The sequence below is a fragment of the Protopterus annectens genome, chromosome 4.part1 (genome assembly GCF_019279795.1).
Source record: "Protopterus annectens isolate FY-2018-M chromosome 4.part1, PAN1.0, whole genome shotgun sequence".
In the NCBI taxonomy this organism is placed as follows: domain Eukaryota; kingdom Metazoa; phylum Chordata; order Ceratodontiformes; family Protopteridae; genus Protopterus; species Protopterus annectens.
The window spans coordinates 877839052-877860854 of NC_056734.1; positions in this window are offsets into that span (position 1 = coordinate 877839052).

Here is a 21803-nt window from a genome sequence, read left to right on the forward strand (position 1 = left end):
TATTTAATGGGAATCAGGTTGTTAGAGTTTGGATTCTGAAGTTGTGTTATAGTCTGATGAAAGCACTCAATCCTGTTCTATTAAAGTTTTTCAAGAAGAAGGTTATTTCTGTGGCTTATTTTCCAGTGGACTTGTACTTTGTCGGGTTATTGGTTGCTGTCTTTATCCTTTGTTGGCATGATGTCTTCTGGAGAAGGAGTTGATGGGGAACCTTCATCACTTGTGCCTACCATTAGAGAACTGCATACCAGCGTTGGACAACTTACCCAATTTGTACAGCTGTTACTGGAATGTAATGGAGCACCTGGAGGCTCCCATTCACATAGCAATGAGTATTTGAATACACCAGTGTGTTTACAAGAGGCTTCAGAACACAGTTCCTCTGGTCTTAATAGAGCAATGCAGGAACAAGTGAATTTGGAGAGCTGGCTAAGGACAACCATTCGTTTTGGCCAGGGAACTAGTAATATGAGTAACACAGTTACATTTAAAGATTCTCTAGAACATTTAGAGAAGATGCTACTATGGTGTAAAAAACTACAAATTGAAAATGCTTTTCTTTTGGAATGTATTAAGAACGGAAGGGTTCCCAAGGGTCTTCACCTTTGGAAGTGTCCTAGCGGCTTAGTAGCAGGTTCACCTCTGCATTTGGAAATTGTTGAATTTTTGAACACTCAGGGGTTAGCTCTGCTTAACATCTTGCAGAAGCACAATTTGGTGGAAATTGAATTGCTTATTAAGGAGGCGGATGCATTGGACATGAAAATAAAAAAAGATCTTTTATTTAACGCACACAAAACTGACTACAATTCTATCTTCTCTAAGATAGATTCAGTGGTTATGGAAGTTGAAAGAAGGAAGTGATGAAAGTTGGAACATGACAGGCTGGAGTACCTGGAGGGAAGGGCTTATCCTAAGCCTGCGGCGATAAGGAATATAACAAATGGTGAGCAACGGGGATGGTTTCTGAGTCCAACCCTGAATATAACGAGGAAGGGTACGACAATCAAGAGGAAGCTGGTCCTTTAGAATGACCACCACCAAGAATGTCAAAAGGATTTACAATCAATCCAATGGCGGGCCAAGGAACTATTATGGAGATCCATGGCAGAACTACAATCCTCGCCCTTGGAATCGGGGGGGAGGAGGAAATGAGCAAATAAGCCACAGAATTACCGATATAAGTAAGTGGCATCCTAGGTGAAGTCCCCAACATTCCAGGTACTGTTTGTGAACAAATTCCTATTATTACAACCAATCAAAATGGGGACTTTAATATATATAACTATTCAGAATTAGAAATACACAATGACTCTGGGTCACTTTTAAGTAAAGGATTAACATTTGAACCTACTCTTTTTATAACATTGAAACACTTATGATAGATTTAAAGCATTTTTTAAGGAAACTTAATTTTAAAATTTTGTTTAAGGATGTGGGAAATACATACACTATTAATGTGTTACATAAAAATAGTATTTTTATCCGTAAAATTTCTTCACCTTTATATATGTTTGAAAAGATTTGTGAGTGGAACATTAGGACTATGTTTCAACAGCAAAATAGAGGTTCCTTTTTGTATAACTTGAGTGAAAGTGAGAGAAAACTGCTTAAAGAGCTTAGCATGAACAAGGATTTTCGGGTCATGAAGCCGGACAAGGGTGGGGGAATGGTAATTATGTCTGAAAGGGATTACCTTGAAAGAATGTTCAAACATGTGTTTGATGAAGATTACTACGAACAGACATATTTGAATTTTATTAACCTTTCTTACCAGAAAATTAGGATGTATTTGAAAGATATGTTTGATCAGGGTGAAATTACCTTTGAAACATATGAGTTTTTACAAGTTAAATTTCCAAGGGTACCCACCCTGTTTGGCATTCCCAAAATACATAAAAACTTGTCTGATCCTCCTATGTGGCCTATAATTAGTGGTAGTACTTCTATCACCCATCCTATGGCCATGTACATAGATCAGAAAGTTAAGGCACTTGTTCAAACAGAGAATCACATCATTAAGGACTTGTGGGACTTTCTGTATAAATTGAGGAATGTATGTTACACCCACCAATTGGCCTTTGTCACTATAGATGTGGTTAACCTGTTTAATGTGATACCTCAGGATGAAGGATTGGAATTGTTCCATGATTTTTTGTTGGAATCTAAAGTTTTTAGTAACAATGAAATTAATGTTTTGGACACATTGATGGAAATGGTTTTAAGAAACAATTCTGTATTCATTGACGGACAGTTCTTTCAACAAAAGAAGGGAGTAGCTATGGGGGCAAGTTGTGCCCCTGTATTTATTAATATTGTCCTCTTACAATAGAAAAATGTTATTTGTTCAACAGAAGTGAATTACCTGGTTGGTATCTATATACCAGGTTTTTGGACAATATTTTTATAGCATGGGACTTACGTGAAAATGAAACTAAAGATTTCTTGGAGTATCTACATTCTACCACATCTTTTCTTAAATTTACATATTCATATAGTACAACAGAAATTAGTTATTTAGATGTATTAATTACCAAGGAAGAGAATCAGAGGGCTATACAAAGTAACATCTATAGAAAAAATATTTACTCTAGTAGTCTTCTTCACTATGACAGCTGCCACCCGGTTCATAAGAAAAAGGGAATTGTTAAAGGGCAATACATTAGGTTAGCCCATATGATTACTGACAATGAAACTTTTGAAAGGGAGTGTAACATATTAAAAAACATGTTTATTTCTAGAAGTTACCCTGAAACTGTTATTCACAAAATTAAGGATGAAATTTTCCTGAGGAGGAATAGGGGGTCCATTAAACCTATTATGTATGAAACAGAATACATGTATACTGACCACACTAATAGTAGTAGGGACACTTATAAGTGTTCTTTTATTACTACTTACACAATAGATTTTCCAATGGTTAGGTAGATTATTACTAACAGTTGGGCCTTTCTTCAGGGTTTTGAAAGCTTAAAAGATTTATTGGGTGAGAGAGCAAGTTTTGTTACTAGGCGTGCTAGATGCCTAAAGAGTTTTTTAGAAGTTGATGATAGAGGCAAAGATTTTTACAGTTAAAGAAAAAATGGTACTTTCAAATGTGGGAGCTGTAGTCAACGCTTTTGTATAATGGAAACTGACCAGGTTAAGGTTAACAATATTAAAATAAGTATAAATTCTCATGTTAATTGTAAAACAGAAGGGGTGATTTATTCAGCTATTTGTCAAAAGTGTCCAAGTTTTTATGTTGGAAAGACTTCTCGTCAATTTAAGGAGAGAATATATGAACATTTGAATGATAACAAAAATAGGAAGATGAGCAATTCTCTTTATTGTCATTTAAAGAATTTTTCTGATCACTTTTTTTGTTTGTTGGTTTAGACACAGTTGTTAAGCAGCATTGGGGTGGACCATGGTGTAACTTAACAGAATATAAAGAGTTACTATGGCAACTCAAGTTAAACACCACGCCCCCCCCCCTGGACTTAACGAAACCATTTCCATAGCTAGTGTCCTAATGTTAAAATCTTATTACATATGAAATTTGTTCAATGTAGTTTTACAACAGAAGTAAAGAATTTTTAGATTTTAGATTTATAATTTACATTTACATTGTTTAACATAAATATTAAATCATTGTTATTATTCTGTTGTAAATACGGTCACATAATTTTAATACATATAAATTTATTAGGGGCAATGTGTTAGGACTTTAAGAATTAATTAGGTCATGTGATTTAATGCTCTTATCTAAGGGGAATCAGGTTGTTAGAGTTTGGATTCTGATGAAGTTGTGTTATAGTCTTATGAAAGCGCTCAATCCTGTTCTATTAAAGTTTTTCAAGAAGAAGGTTATTTCTGTGGCTTATTTTCCAGTTGACTTGTATTTTGTCTGGTTATTGGTTGCTGTCTTTACCCTTTGTGTAATGTGTCCACAGGGTGTAACATAATGGTGGGAGACATGGCCTACAGTAGGGACATGTTTGGAATAACACCCATATACAGTGCAACACCAGTGTATATACCTGTAGGACAATGGCAATTGTTGCAGAGTTACACTGTGGCATAAGGCATTACTGTGGTCCACATTATCAGCTGGGACTAGGCTGTAACATTGTGTTCAGTGTATGTGACACTGCAAAGTGACACACATGTGTAGGCCTTACTTCTCAAGCATCTGCAAAAAAGCTGAAGGGGGGGTGTCAGCATGACACACCAGTGCACTATAACAGGGATCCTAAGGATGCTACGAATGGCTGTATCTGCACATAGTCAGGTTCAGGAACTGTGGAAGATGTAACCCTACCCCACATCAATAGTGACAGCAGTGTGTGAACACCAAGGGATGTTCACATGAGTAGACCTTGCAATCATGCATATTAGGGGGACATGTGTAGGGTAGACTGAACATACACTGGCAAATGCAGATGCCCCACACTAGTATATCCCTGCCAGGAGTAGTGACTGCTGTAGTACACATAACAACAGGTGCAACAAACCGTCATGATAAGGGTGTGCACACATATGCCCACACGGAGTGTATGCATCATGGTCAGCATCCGCAAACCTAACACATTACGTAGACACTGCATGTAAAAATACAGGACATATGTCACATATTGGGCTGATGTACTATTAAGATATGCAGTGATGTGGTCCCATGACAGATCAAGGATGGGTGAGTCATATCAATAAGGGTGTGTCCACTCCCATAGCCATGGTATGCTCTGATAGTTGCCAGTGTAATAGTATTAGATTGGTCATACATGGTCCGCTGATGTTGAGAGCTGTAAATCAGACATTAGACATTCACAAATGACATCTGTCCACATATCATCCCAGGTATGTGTTGCATAACTGACACAGTACTACACATTCAGCAATGAGTTGTACACCTGTGAGGTGTGGTGCACAGTACATGGCAGGGTGCAGAACAGGTGCACAGCAATACTGTGTACATGGGTGCAGTGGTATCCAGGGGAAGGGGCATCAGCTAGTGACACAGCACATGCATCACACACATGTATACTTTTGCTAGCATGGATTGACTATAGCTGCACTGCATGCTGTTATGTACCATATGTTATGCATGTTGACAGATGGGTAATAGGAGGACTATGTGCACTATCATTGTGCAACCTCACCTGGAGGTGTGTGGGTGCATCCTGGTGTGTAGTTAGTTTGTCTGTAGGGTCACTCTGTTGAAGTGGAGGGAGGTTGATGCATGTAGGATACATATGTACATGTGTGTGTGTTTGTGTGGGTGGCCACATATGCACATGTGTGATTGTGGGGTTGTCCATACAGTAGTACCTCCCTTTGTGATCATGCAGTACATGGACATGGACTGCCACATTACACACCAGGAATACTTGTCATGTATGTAATCACAGGACATCTGATAGTATAGTAAGGTCTGTAGCATGGAACAAGCATTGAGAGGGAAGGTAGACACCAGGTATATGCTTAATATTGCATTTAGCAGAGAGGAGAGCATCAACCCACATATGCAGCACTACAGATGCATTGGGGAAGTACTAGTCAACACCAGGGAGTGCATCCATATATTACAGTTGTCACATGATAGGCTGATTGAGCAGCACATCTGGCATGTACCGAGCAATACATGCACATGACACACCAGTGCGTGATATTATGGAGTGAACATAGTAGCCCGCACATATAGGGGCCAGGCTCATGATGTCTGGACATAAACAAGGTGAACACAGAATGACAGCAGTGAGGCAATCTAAAACTGCTACATACAGGTCAGGCAGGTAATGTAGTAACAGGTCTTGTGTTGTGATCACTTATCTAGGCATTTAGAGGACTGCTATGTTAATGAGTGGTATCACTGTGTGTGTGTTACCAAGTGTGATGCAGGATGGGGAATGCATGGAAATATATGTGGGTCTGTCTGCAAAGTCATGGACAGGTAGGTATTATGGTGGTGTGTTTGTGTGTGTGTGTGTGTGTGTGTGTGTGTGTGTGTGTGTGTGTGTGTGTGTGCATGTGTGTGTGTACTGTTAGGCAATGCTGTACAGGTTTTAAAGTGCGATTAGTGTTTCCCCCCACAGGTGGTGAGGTGGGTCAGGGTCTCTCCTGCATGCAGTCTGATGTTGATGTCCATACAGACACCGAAGATGATGATAGTACTGTTGAGGCACGGGTGGGATTGTCAGGGGCCAAAACAGTGCCATCATTTGACATCCCCCTTTTAACCACCCCAACCACGCTCACAGTTTCAGTGCCTATACATATCCCATGGCCATAGTGGAGGGACAGCTGGCATTTGGTGGCAATGCACAGAAAAGTGTGGTAACTATGCCTACTGTGTCTGGTCACAGCAGGCATAGCCAGATGTCCAGCAGAGCACCACATAGGCAGATGTCCCAGGGTGATCATGGTAGGGCCACTGGACATCATGACCCTGGAAGAGGCGAACACAGCTGGTACCAACAGGTGCATGTTTCAGACTGTCATGGTGGCACAGGCACGTATAGAACATTACACCAGACAGGGCCTGAGGCTGCCGAGGGCTGCTCTCACATCTGCAAGTGACAAAGCCCATGAATTGGCTAGTGCCATCTGTGTGTTACTGAGTTCATGGATAGACAGTCTGGTGAAATGATGCCCCTCATTGACCATGGTCTATCCGTGCTTGAATGTGTGGGGGAATGCAGCGACGGCCGCGTGGACATAGGCCAGCAACGCCAACAGCTGGCAGTCAACATGGACGTGCTATGACACCAAGAGGCTCCCGTAGTAGCAGTACCAGCCGTGGCAATGTAGGGGGCACTGTCCACACCACACCACACCACAGCAGGCCATGAGTATGTGGTTCTGGCTAGTCCCAGGAGGGACCTGGTACCAGCAGATATTTGTCATCTTCAGGTGAGAGTAGCACATTAAGGCCTGTACCTGGACGTGCCCATAAAAACCCTGGCAGGCACAGTCCAGTCATCCATGGACAGAAGCAGTGAACTGCACACCCTGCCAGGTATGGTCTGCAGCTATCCATAAACACCTGTGTAGGGCACCCACATGGCAGAACTGTGTGCATGCATACCCACACACTATACAAGCACACCTAGGACAACCCCATACCTACACACACCACATCACCACGCCCAATACACCTCAGTACACCCTTCACCCACACACATGGTGTCAAATGTATGGCCCACCCTCGGCCTCTGGCAAACCAACAGCACAGCCTGTGCATATGTTGATACCTGTGCCCCATCCTTGTCATCCATACCATCGATGCAGCGACAAGCTAATATGGTTCTGAAGCACACAGTGACTTTAATACAGTGTACCACAGTACTGCAGTGTAACATGTTGTAAGGAGCAAAGTTTAATGCATATATGTCAGGTAGTGTAGCCATCCAGCAATGATTGTAGCTGTTAGTAACACTGGTTGATTGTGGTCTCTATAATGTTATCCATTTGTGTTGTAGATGTACATGTGGCAGCACGAGAATGGTCTGCAGTCATATTCCACAATGGGGTATGGCACTGTGGTGACACCATGGTGGTGACATATCTGGGGTACAGTTGAACACATGTCACAGGTTTGTATAACAGTTATTGCCTGTGCCACATGGACAGGTGACCCACTGGGCATATATAGTCTGCAACCTGATGTAGACCCATCCACATGCATGCACACTGTTACTTGGCAAAACTGGAACTAGACCCCTATCTAAGTATGTAGTGATACTGAAGTGTGTGGCTTCCATTGCACACACACCACTCAGCGTTTAGGGTGAGGTGTGTCTCAGGTTACATGTTACATGTAGAAAATCCCCAGACATGTACAGTATGCTAATGGGGGATGTAATGGGTGTATATGGACAATACACAGTGTGACATACCTTCATATACACATTAACAGACACATAACAGGCAGACACACATCCAAGAGACCTGGGCCTAACACTGCTAACTAACTTGACCGTATGTCCAATGTGTTACAGGTAGGCTACAGACAGCACATGCATAACTGGCCTGGATTGTGGTATCTGTTATCTCCATGGCTGATGGTGACAATGGTAACCATGACGTGGTACATGGGACATATACTGGGTATACCTTGGTGTAATGGCAGTGTACACAGCACCCACATTCCCCAGTGGATATTGTACTCCCTGAAACCCATGATGATACTCTGACATACTCACCATCACACATTGGTCATGACTTCTATACAACCCATTGTAGATCCCAACAGTGGTACTACAGGGATATGCATCTAATGCAAATGCCACATGCATAGCAGGGTGTTGCATTGTCATGCCTCACCTATGGGCAGCAACAACACTATCCGTACTACTGTGTGGCAAGGGGCATTGTAATAGGAGTATGTGGTCTCGGAATGCTGTACCTTACAGATAAATGGACATGCACACATACATACACTTCCCAGAACACAATGGGTATCCCATGCCTATCAACCTTTTTGTACAACACTGTACTGCAAGGCTAGTGTAGTTGGTATGGGGAGGAGCTTAACAGGGTACATGTAATGTCCCATACAGCAGCAGCCACAACTAGCTACGACAATGGTTGTTGCAGTGGTTGTGAAGGCCCTCATGGAATTCCCACATACATGTGTGCTAACACACAGACACTGCAATACTCGGTCATGCACACGTACACATGTGTCAGTACTGGGGTGCATCTCTGCAGGTGGTCATAGCTGTGTACCTAGCTATTGTCCAAGGAAAGATGGGCCGTGTATGGTGTTGTGTGTACAGTGGTATCCTGCAACCTGCCATGTGGCAGTAGGCAAGCTCTTGACAGACACTAATGTGGTGACCCTCAGGGTGAGAATGACATGCATCAGCCATTCCTCCAGGTGCCTCCTGCACAAGTCCACTGAGGTGATCAATTTGACATGCATGCAACATGCATTACAACACATGGTTAGTGTCTGTAATGGAGACCTGTACCCAAGCATGTTCAGTTGACTGTGGTAGTGTAGTGGAGGTACCAGTGGCATGTGGTGTACACAGGGTGTTATCTCCAATATGTGCCAGTTCTTACACAGCTGAGCAGACCATGTCAGTGTCAACCAAGCTTAGGATGCCTGTACATATCCCAATGGGATAACTGCCATCTGCACATCTGTACAGGGACTGACAGTCATCAGCTTGGCAAGTAGCTATGCTGTAGGATGAATGTGTTGACAGATAGATGTTTGACAACAATATGTATGCCATAACTACATGTCAGGAGCCCTCGCTATCATGTGCTGCACAGATGGTAGTCTACAGTTACATTCCACATGTCGGATCATTACCCAATAGGGGTTATATACTGTGACACAGCTCACACTCCAGGGATACAACAGGGAGGCCTTAGAGTCCAGCCATGCCTGCAGGTGTGCCTGTTGTCCGTACTACATTTAACACTCTACTCTTGCATGGGTAGGCACTGTCAATAGTAGTACCGCCATTCTACACTACATGTCAGTGTGACAGCATGTACCCTGGGCTACTACAACTGTATGTAACACAGTCACATGGATAACAGTGCTGTACAGGCTCCATATACATCTGTGCCACAGACATGACACTCACACCCCTTGTTACTGTAATGACAGCACATAGGTGTATGTATTGTACATGGCATTACATACACTTATTACAGATGTCATTACCCTGCTATGTTATCAGACTGGGTGGTGCGAACTGGTTACCAGGCCTAAGCCATGCTTAGCAGGTATCAACATTGCTGCAATATAGCAGCTAAGCTGTTTTGCGCACTGGTAAGCGAAGCCTACACTGTGTAAGCGCCCTTACATTTACCTGTAGCTTATCAACACTTAGCATTGCGCAAACCCTAGCTAACATGCTTAAAGCTGCTCAAAACTGCCTTAATCACTCTGTATCTGACACCCCTTGTTCTGCCCAGCAACAAAATGAACAGCCCTTGTAGGTCATGAACCCAGAACCCTGTACACTAAAGTCACAACACTTAACCACTACGCCATGACCACTGTGAAGACAGCTGTTGTTTTTCCAACATATCTGTCAATACACATATTGATTGGTATTGAACAATTGCCTTTACTTCCACAGTTGTGTAGTACTTGTTATTAATATGACTGTTGCATCACGTATGTTGTTTTAATATAATGTACACATGGCAGGTACATACAGTGATGTTTATACGACAGGAATATGGATATATTCATGTAATAGGTTGATATATGTCTACATGTATATACATATGTCTGTATACACATCTGTATAGTGCAACATATATATGGCCATGTGTACATCTGTTCGTATGTATATATATATATATATATATATATATATATATATATATATATATATATATATGTGTGTGTGTGTGTGTGTGTATATATATATATATATATATATATATATATATATATATATATATATATATATATATATACATATAAATCTACATATATAGATATATGTATATATAGCTATATATGTATGCACATCCTATGTGTACAGAGATGCCTATTTATGTAGCTATATATGTAGATATCCATAACTATATGTGCATACATATCTATTCTTATACACCTATTACTGTCAATATATATGTAGATATCCATAAGTATATGTACATATGTATCTCTATCTGTATATGTGTAGACATATATTGCTGTGTATATGTATATATCTGAGTGTTTATATGAATATATATGTACATATACATATCCCTCTGTGTATGTCGATATGTATATGTGTATATATATCTATATAGCTATATGGATAATTATATATACATATATGTCCACCATATGTCCTGAACATGGAGTGGAGCCCTATCTCAGCCCGAATAGTCCCAACCTCTTTGTGCAAGGGGATGTCAGGTATGTAGTGCAGGTATCTATGTAGACTATTGCTACTATGATAGGGGTTGTCTTCACAGACATGTTGTGTGTGGGAGGTCACATCTGCTTTTAACATATGCACCATTGGCTACTGACAGGCATCCTAAGGACATCATAGTACAGTACCAGAGCTAGCACAGTAATGATCCTGTGGACTACAGCAGAGATATGACCAATAAATGTGGACAGTATGACAAACTCTAGTCAGTCCAGAGATATACACAGAACCCATTTGTGCAAGACATGTGGATCAAGCCTGACAATGTGGATGTTAACAGCCATGTGGAAGGGTATATCACATAAATACTGGTATACATTTTCCCCATATGTTATGCATTCACAGACCCTATCTGACCTGACAAATAATAACTGCTGGTACAGAGGTGCCATGGCCACATACTACCCACTAGTTAGTGACATACATCTGTACAGCATCCCACTGCTTTGTCTGACATACATGACTGTTATGGTGGCCTGGCAGCAGTACATCTGGTAAGTATCTGGACATAACATCACACTGGGTAACTACACTAAGCAGCTAGGCATGCAACAAAGCACTGTGCAGGCTACAGGCAGACTGCCACAACACTGGCCTACATTTCTTATGGGGGAATACACATGTACCTGCATATATAGCAGGCTGTACAGGTATGTCACACCACAGAGTAACAGACACCTGTGTGAAAGTGCATAACCACAACCAATGTGAATACAGCCACAGCCACATATGGTAGCTAGTGTAATATTACAGTATATGGACTATCTGATTAACACCATCCTCACATGTGCCACTCACACACTAACCCTACATATACTGGGCCACTACACAGTGTGGTCCAATGTCTGTCTGTGGTATGGGCCATGTGCGTGTTTGGCCCTACAAACATGTAAGCTGATAGGGTAACATACAGTGGAGCAGTATGTAACATCAGGTAGAACAGGACCAAGAACAATGACATCTACCACAGTCTGTACATAGGCCAAGGTACATATTCACAATACACACACTGTCAACAATCACCATAAGTACACAGACCTCAGTACTGTACACACAACCACAGAATGCCCAGGTTATGTCCTCAAAGAGAACCCCTACTATACATAACATGTGTCACAGTCTGATATCTCACTGGCTTGTTATCAGATATGATGTCAGTAAATTATGGTGTACAAGACATATGTACCCAGGTTGACAGACTTGTGGCTGAAAGCAAAAATACAGGGCCAATATTGACATGTTGATGTGATAAACTCGTACACTTACTGTTGTAGCAGGGTATGTTGCGGCATATGTCCTATGAGGGATTAGTAGGTCAGTAACTATCTTGTCTGTCACCATGTACTGACTGCATTCCTCACACTATTCTTCTGCAGTATACAGATAGGTGGTCTGTGAGTAACACAAGAAACAAAAGGCACAACACACTACCCAGTCTGCAGATTACCATACAGATGGGGTTTCCTCAGAAACATAGCACTGTCATGACAGGTATTAAAACATGTAGACCAGCCTTATTCACACACACACCCTGTTAAATCAACATTACTCCAAATGTGGAATAGCAACACTTACATTCACCCCCCTCCTGTGTGTTGGCCTGTTTCTACAGTGTATGTTGTTAGAGGTGCACCCCCCAATCCACCTGAGATGCTGTTTGCCAAACAACAGATCTAGGTCCTGCTCACAATGAATGAAAAGGCCCAACACCAACATGATGTTCCTAGATATTGGAGTGTGCTTCCATGCAAATGGCTACTGGAATGTTACCACAGCTGTTCCACATGCAATCAGCTAGAGGAGGGCTGCAATTCATGTAGAAACCATCAGCTGATCATGAGCATCACTTACAAAACACATGCTGCTGCCTAAGCAAAGCAGGTGTAAGTTTCCACATCTACCAGAGAGGGAGTGAGAGAGGCAGACAGAGGTAAAGATAAGTCAGGGAGGGGGTGGGAGAGTAAAACCTAAGCATGTTTGTCTCACACCTACCAGTACAGAATATCAAACCCCTGGCTATGTATTGCTATCCCATGTCTATGCAGTTGGATGCGCCACATAGCTTATATGCCGAGGAGCTCTCCAAATATACATGTGATGGTGAGTGACATCTGCAACATTGATATGGTATATTGTACACAATATATGGTGACTTTGTAACTTTTAAATACTTGATTTTGTACTGCAAATACTGCCATTTTACTCGCAGTTTGGATTTCAAGGACCGAACTACAGTGCATGTTTTTTATAAACATTTGGGACTTGGCTTCTGACATTGGGTTATGCTCTATTTTTTTGCATTAATAATATAACTTTTTATGGCCTAGAAACCATTTGATCTAATAACTGTACTAATTGTTATACAATCTTTTTTTGCTTTATTGCTCATTTTGATGATGATTAAGAATTTAGTTCAGAATTTTGGATGTTTCCAATGTCCAATTGGTGCATATTCCGCCTGAACAACGAAATATGTTATACTGTGTTAGTCTAGCATATGTTAACTATAATTTTTTACAACTTCCATAGCTAATCTTCAAGATAAGATCTTTGTTAATTGTAGGATTATTCTTGTACCCCTTTGCAGGTGGAGTGTCCTGTGTGTTTATATATTGTCCTATTGGGATAGGGACTTATTTATGGTGTCCAAACCATTCTATGTACATTTATTTTTACTTATGTTTCATATGTTATTTGAATTTATGGCCAACTCTTCCCCCTTTGGTCATTTATAAATAGATTACATACTTAGTAGTTACTACTCTTTTATTAGGACTACACAATTTTGTATTTCTGAACATAGTGATTCTTATCTTGATTAGTTTTTATGGTACATCCAGTATGGTAACCATCATGCAGGATAGGATTATTGAGACACTGAGCTTATATGCCTATAGCTGAATTCCTCACTACAGGTTAACTGTTAAACTAGTAAGGGTTTTATGTTTGCCTTAGTTGACTGTTTACTTGTTGGTATATAGCTTTATATCTTTATTTTCTGTGTACTTATCAGGAATAAAGGAGTAAATCAATTTATTTGGTTACACTAATACAGGCCTAACCTCGTCCTCCTTGTGCGGCTCAAATTTATACCTTGGTTTTGGGACATTTTATATTGTTCCTACATACTTGCCCTGGTTGTATCATTGATTGGTTCTGGCTGTCTGAAACTAATTTTTTTGAGCAACTTATTGTCATGGATCTACAAAAATTACTTTCCAGTCTGTGTGCGGACAAAGATGACATCCAGGTGTTTGGCATTGGCACATTGCCAGTGGGCCTTACTGAAGGTCAAACTTTGGATCCAGTTGACGGTTGCTTTCTTTTATTTAGCCAGTTGGGTAAGAAAATTAAAACATTAAGGACAAATATTTGGCATTTGAAGCTGTTTAAGGCTTACCAAAATCAAAAAAATATCCCCAAGGGGGCTTAGGGCGAAGGTACAACCATTAGTTGGCATACCTGATGACATCTTACTTAACAAGCTCAGCAACAAGCATCTATGTCATTTGTGAATATACTGGCATCTTTTTATGACAGAACAGTTCAGACTAATATTTTGGAAGTTGAAAAAATATGTAATGACTTGAAAAAGTTTAAAGAGCATACCAATTTCAAAGACAACCTGAGCAAATTATCTAAGGAACTTATAGTACTTGAGAACAATCTTAAAGCTAAAAAGCTACATAAATTCTCAAGGGACAGGGAGGATTATGATAGAGGAAGGCAGTTTGAGTCGCATAAGGGGGTAAGGTTTGCTCAGGGCACTAAGAATTCTACATATGTTCATTAAAAAAGACCAAGATCTATACTCAAAAAGGGTGTTTTTACTAACACCACCTCTGGTGAGGAGTCCTCTACAACAGACGTGGAGTCTATTTGTATAAGTGACCCCCCTGATTCCAAAAGGGGACACACATCAGAAGACCCTTTAGGGGTAAGAAATACAGGGGAGGAAGAAAACACAAGGGTAAAAAGCTTGGAAGACCTCTTTTTGTCAGTAGTGAAATGAACACACAGTGTACCAATGTACATAACATTTCTAAATATGCTTTATCACCAGAAGAACATGCATTACTAAATAAAGGTCTTGGATTCATCCCTGGCTTTTTTGTTGATGAAAGTTCTTTAGTTTCTGACATTACAGCATTTTGTAGGAAAATTAATCTTCACTTGTTTTTCAGACAACAGGATCAACAAGATCCTTCTCAAAGATCTTCTGAGTTTAGATTTCATCAATCTACTTTCAACCCTCCAATGGACAAAAATGTGGCTATTTTTCAGCAGGCGGTTATCAAAGATTTACATTTTCATTTGGATTCAGAAAATACCATTAAACACAATTTATCTAGAGCTGAACAACCAGACTTAACACACCTCAGGAATAACACCAATATAGTCATTCTTTCTGCTGATAAGGGGGGTGCGGTTGTCGTCATGGATGCCGATTATTATTGGGATGAGGGAAATAGACAGTTGTCTAACCCCCATCATTACATGAGGATGGCCACTGATCCCCCTCTTAATTTTAAAAAAGAAATAGATGATTTCTTACAGGAGGCAGTGGAGGCAGGCATCATTTCTGATAAAATTAAGTCACACTTAACAGTTATGGATCCTGCTAAACACTACTTATATTTATTACCAAAAATTCATAAATCTTTTCATCAACCGCTGGGTAGACCCATTGTCTCAGGGATTGGATCACTTACTGAACCCCTGTCTGTTTTCCTTATGGATAAACTTAAACCTCTCTTGCCACTGATCAGAGCTAGACTCCAGGATACAACAGAATTTTTGCAAATTGTTTCAGACTCACAATTAGAGCCAAATTGGTTAATGTGTACTCTTGACGTTAAATCTCTTTACATCAGTATCCCACACTGGGCGGGATTAGCTGCATTGGACTTTTGGCTGAATAAAGCCGGTATTTATCCCCCTGTCTTTAATACATTATTTGTCTGTATGGCTGAACACATTCTCACTAAGAATGTTTTTTATTTTAAACAGGATTGCTATTGACAGATACAGGGTACAGCTATGGGTGCTTCATTTGCACCTATTTATGCTGACCTCTACATGGGATATGTGGAGAAACATATCATCTATGATGAGCTTCACAATATATATATATATATATATATATATATATATATATATATATATATATATATATATATATATATATATATATACCTGAAATTGACATCTGGAGAAGGTACTTGGATGATTGTTGGCTTGTTTGGAAAGGGGGAAGTGATTATCTACAGGAGTTTGTTGAACATCTTAATGGAAATATATGGGGCGCGGAATTTACGGTAGAGTACCATCATAATGAAATACATTTTCTTGATGTTTTTTTACAACATCAATCAGATAATACTCTCAAAACTTCTGTATGCCATAAATTTCCAGAGTACAACACCTTGCTACATGCCAACAGTTTACATCCTAAGCATACTATAAACAATATTCCTAAATCCCAGTTCTTACGGGTTAAAAGGATATGTTCAACTGAACAGGATTTGAGACAACATCATGAGGAACTTGCCAATAGGTTTCTTATTAGGGGCTATTCCAGACATGTGGTTTGTTCAGCTATGCAATGGAGCAAAAATCAGACCAGGGATACATGATTGGAATATCGTAAATACCATAGGCAGACCAATCAGGAGATCTTGAGATTTGTTTCTACATACGGCAGAAATACCATGCATCTTATAGACATTGTGAATAAACATTGGAACATACTCAAATCTCATACTTTATTACAGGACCACTTGGGGGATAGGTGCTCTTTTTCATACAGAAAGGGTAAGACACTGGGATCTCATTTCTCTCACTATAAGAGAATAACATCAAGGGATGATACCCCTCATCAGAGGACTTTAACGGGTGAAAAACTAGTTGGATCATACCCTTGTGGACACTGCAGTTTTTGCAATTATGTATTCAAAACTAAAACATTCACTAGTAGGAATACTGGACAGCTATACAATATCCGTTGTTTTGGAAATTGCAGTACAGATTGGATTGTCTATCTTGCAACATGTACCTGTCAAGCTTTTTATATTGGTCAGACATCTAGACAGTTCAGAATTAGAATATCTGAACACTTGAGTGACATTAGAAATGCTAGGATTACTAATGCCCTATACAGACATACATTGAATCATCTCACTGCCAAATTTTCATTTTCCATTATAGATAACATTACAGGTAATCAGGTTTTTAAAACTGGATGGCATGGAATTCTTAATAACAAGGAAAGAAAATGGATAGTTAACCTTGGGGGTTTGTTTTCCCCTGGACTTAATGACAAATTGTAACATTTTCTTCATTACATTATGTTTACATGCCAGAGTCAATGTTATCCATACACATGCTTTTTGTATTCATATATGTATTACTTTAATGTTCTAGATTTTTTTTTATTAATATACATGCTTTTTGTGTTTATACATTTAACTCCCCAAATTCCTCTCTGATCACATGCTGGAGCTCTGATCCCCTGTAGGCTTGGTCATCTGAAAGAAAGGTTTAACTGTAGAATCTTATTTTTTTTTTTCTTTTCAAACATGTATGACTGACATGTTTTTTACCCATGTTCTATATTTTTACCTGGAGTGTTTTTTTATTAATGTTATATTACTATGCTCTCTCTGCATACATGATGTAACCTGTTTTGTGTATTATGCTGATGTTTGTATAACTTGACTAACTTGATTTTCTCTCCAGGCCTCCGCTGAAAATGGACCTGGTCCAGTCGGAATTTCCCGGTTAACAAATGTAAAATAAAATAAATAAATAAATAAATTATATATGTATTGATGATATTTTATTCCAAGATAGGAAATGATGTCACATTACCTCATTGGTTGAGGTATTTAATGTGGGGCTTTACTCTACTTTGTGTTACTCTACTGATGAAAGCCATGTGCTGAAACCGGTCTAGTGTTCAGCTTAATAAAGCTCTTTCAGTTTTCTTAGCTCATTATTGGTGCTGACGTTTTGTTTTTGCTCAGACTAGCTTGGTTGCCTTGCATCAGCTGTACTTGCTAGCTCTCCTTCTGCTCTCACTGAGAACAGATAGTGTCATGTTTGGCATCCCTTTCACTGTATGTGCGAGTCAGAGAGTGTGTCATTCCCTGGGTCACTACTGTGTCAGTGTATGTGCAATGCATTGACTCTTTGCCAAGGCCATGGCATACTGGACATGCCTTCATCTGCCTACTGGGACAGGCTCAGGTTGTTCCTCCTCTGAGTCACTCTGTGCCTGTGCAGGCCTTGGCATTGGTGGGGGGCTGTGTGGCCCTGCCCCGTGCTGTTCCTGCTGCAGCTCTTTCCACAGGATCACATTGTGTAGCATTGCACATACGATAACAATATGGGTACATGTAGCTAGTGAGTACTGCAAGTATCCACCGGATGTGTCCAGGCACCAGAACTGTGACTTGAGCATCCCAAACACATGCTCTATTATGAGTATGGTCTGTGCATGTGCCTCATTATGGCATTCTTGTTCATGTGTGTGTGTATTTCTGATGGGTGTCATCAGCCAAGGCTCCAGGGCTTAACCAGCATCCCCCACTAGGTGACCATAAGAGATGTCCCTACTGGCAAATCTCTGGTATAGCTGTATCAGATGCTAGCTGTGGGAATCGTGATAGCTTCCAGGGCAGCCAGCATACACATTCATTATAATGCCCTGGGCATCGCACATGACCTGGCAGTCGATGGAGGAATAGCCCTTGCAGTTGATGTAGACCCTACCCCGCTCACCGGGTGGTGCTTTGATGCATATGTGCATGCAGTCTATAGTACCCATCACTTCAGGGTATTCTGCTATTTGGTGGAAGAGACGCATATTGCTGACCAACACCTCACGGGTGTGGAGGAAATATATATGCTCACCGGCATGTGCTGACATGGCATCCAGGAACTGGTGGAATACTCTTGATGCTGATGCCTGTGAGATCCCCATGATATCCCCAGTTGGGCTTTGGGAGGTACTTGTGGCTAGTATTCCTAGGCCTGCACATACCTTGGTATCCACTGGGATGGGTTCCCCTCTGTTAGTTCTCTGTGTCAGGCATGGCCGGCACAGTTCAACAATTTGCTGTAGGAGGTCCCTGTCCACCCTATAGTGCTCCACTATCTCCAGCTCATGTAGCCCCTGGTAGGTTACCCTGGGTCTGTACACCCTTCTTCGTCTCCTCACTGTAGGTTGGTTGACAGCATTCTCATCCTCACCACCCTCAGCATCTTCCACATATTGATGTCTGATAGCTGCTGCAGCCCCTATCATTCTGTTGTTTTTGTTTGTTAAAATTTCCCCGCTTGTATACACTGGTGGTGTAGAGTATGTGGGAAAAAACAGAGGGAAAAGTGTTTGCATAGTTTATAGTAGTGTTCTGGGCTGGGCTGGTCTGTTCCTGTGTAATTGGCTGATTCTGATATGTTTCTCCTGCCAGCTATGCTAGCTCTCCTAGATTACCTTCCTACTGCAATTTTCCCTTCCTATTGCCTTCCTTTTTAAGCCCAGGGGCATGCCGTGCAAACACAGTGCTCAGATGTGCACAGAGCTGCTATTTCCTCATTTACTTGTTTTTCCCTTTAAAACATAGTGCTCGGCGCGCACACCTGCTTAGGCAATGTAAAGAGTGCTAGCAGCCTCAGACACACCCCCTTGCTTAGTTCTACTAAGCTAAGGTCAAACCCGAGCCACAGGGCTCCAATCCACTTACAGTACACTTGACACACCCCCCATGATGTCAGCTAACTCCTAGGTTTGCACTTTGCTATTCCTGCTCTTACACTGTTGGTTGCTGACTAGCATGCAGGGGAAATCTGGGATTCAGTACCATTCCCCCATTTGCATAGGATTGCCTGATGGTTTCATAGTTACATGCCCACACTGAGCCTCCCCCCTTAGCAACCAGTATTCACTGGCCATGTTGTCTTCTGCCTGCAATTGAGTATAATGGCAAAATAGTGTGGTTAGAATGCTAATTTTAGTTTTTTTCCACCCAATCCCGTTTGTGCGCCACTGCCCTATGCTTAAACAGCTGAGATCGGCTAAAAAAAATAAAAGCTGATTTTTTTTTTTATTTGCAACAGTTTTCCATGCCAGTGGCCTTATAGCTGGCCATTGGCATGCTTTCTACATAATATCCATCATTTATTTGGAGCTGTCGTGGCTCCGTTTTGTAATTTGCAGAAATGTACTCCTTTACTGGCGGAGTACATTTTTGCTGATTACACTAACCCTAATAGGCACAAGACAAGAAGAGCATACACTGCAAAGTCCAGCAAGGTTTAATAGCTGAGTAAAACAAGCTTACAGCAATCAGTAGTCCAGTGCACACTCCAGTAACTGCCAAGCAATAAAAAGTTAAAAACGATCTGGCTGCACAGAATCCAAGTCATAAAGTGTAAAGCACTTATCGTTAGGAAACACTTCTCCTATCTTCTTCAGACAATAGCGCTCAGAAAGAAAAAACAAGTTTAAGTAGTATCCTAGTGACTCATACTTGTTAATACAATTAAGCCAATTAAGCACAGTCACATAATTTAAAGATGTAATCCTAAAATACTGAAGTCAAACAGTTTGTTTTTGTTAAGTTATTAGGTAAAATGAGTGCCTTAGTTTTATAAAAAAGCAAAGTTCTGTTGTCTTGTAAAGGAACATGTAGTAAATTAAATAGTATTAATTAAAATCGTAGTTAGCTCACTTTACTTACTTATAACTAATGTTCAGGGACCCGTGGAAGTAGTAATCTTTTCATAAAAAAAGTGTTGTGTAATGTTTCTTTTAACCTATAAAAAGTGGGTGTAACTTAGCAATTGTAACCTCCCTAGGGCTAATGAGCATCTATTATTTAACCATCCAACAAAAATAATGTGTGTGCAGTTACTATCTCTTAAGGTTTTTTAGTTTTAGCACACATAGAATAGAAGTCATTTCATTCGAGCCCGGTGGAAAGCATGCATTGAGTCTAAGCTGCCACGAAAGTTCCAGTTTCTCCAACATAATTGTAGACACCTCTCTTCTACTATTCATCTCAATTGAGTCGATGGCCTTAAATTTGAAACTGTGGTTAGGGTTTTCAATGCAGTGTCTAGCTAGTGGACTCTCCATTTTCCTTTTGTTAATGTAATAAACATGTTCGTAAATCCTATCCTTAAACTTATGATCAGTTTTGCCTACATAAAAACTGGGGCAGCACTGACATAATGCTACATAGACTAAGGCTTTGGAGTTACAGTTAAACTTATTCTTCAGGAAATAGTCTCGCCCTCTAATAATGAATTTTGACCCTGTAGCAATGTGTCGACTCTGGTTACATGCCTCACAATTGAATGTCCCTGGGGTGCTCGTCTTGTCTTGTGCCTATTAGTTTTTGGACGTTTTTAGATTACACTAGCCCTGCACGGCTGGTTTGCAGCTTCCTGGATCGCAAATTCACCTCATTTGCATGGATTTCTCCTTCAAATGGGGTAATTTGCATACATGGGCTGAGTCCATGCAGGACTAGTGCAGAAACGCTTGTGCATGTCCCTACAGGTTATTCCTGGATCGCACGGCAGACATATTGCCTGCTGGAGCTCCTGCACTAGTCCTGCATGTCATGCAGGGCTTGCTGAATCCAGGTGCCAATCTACTTTAGCAGTTGTTGCCACTGCATACCTCTGCAGCCACTAAAAAATGACTTCCTATTTCACAGGGTGAAGATCTAACAAACTGCCATGAAGATGCATTTTCTCCCATTCTGTTGCCCAATAAAGAAAGGAATGGTCAGTAATGAAAATCTGGCTGTACCCTGTAAAACAATTGAATACTAACCAAGCAACCATTCAAAATAGCATAATAAAACTGAATAAAACTTATCTTCATAAGCTAAAAAGGCATAAGAAACA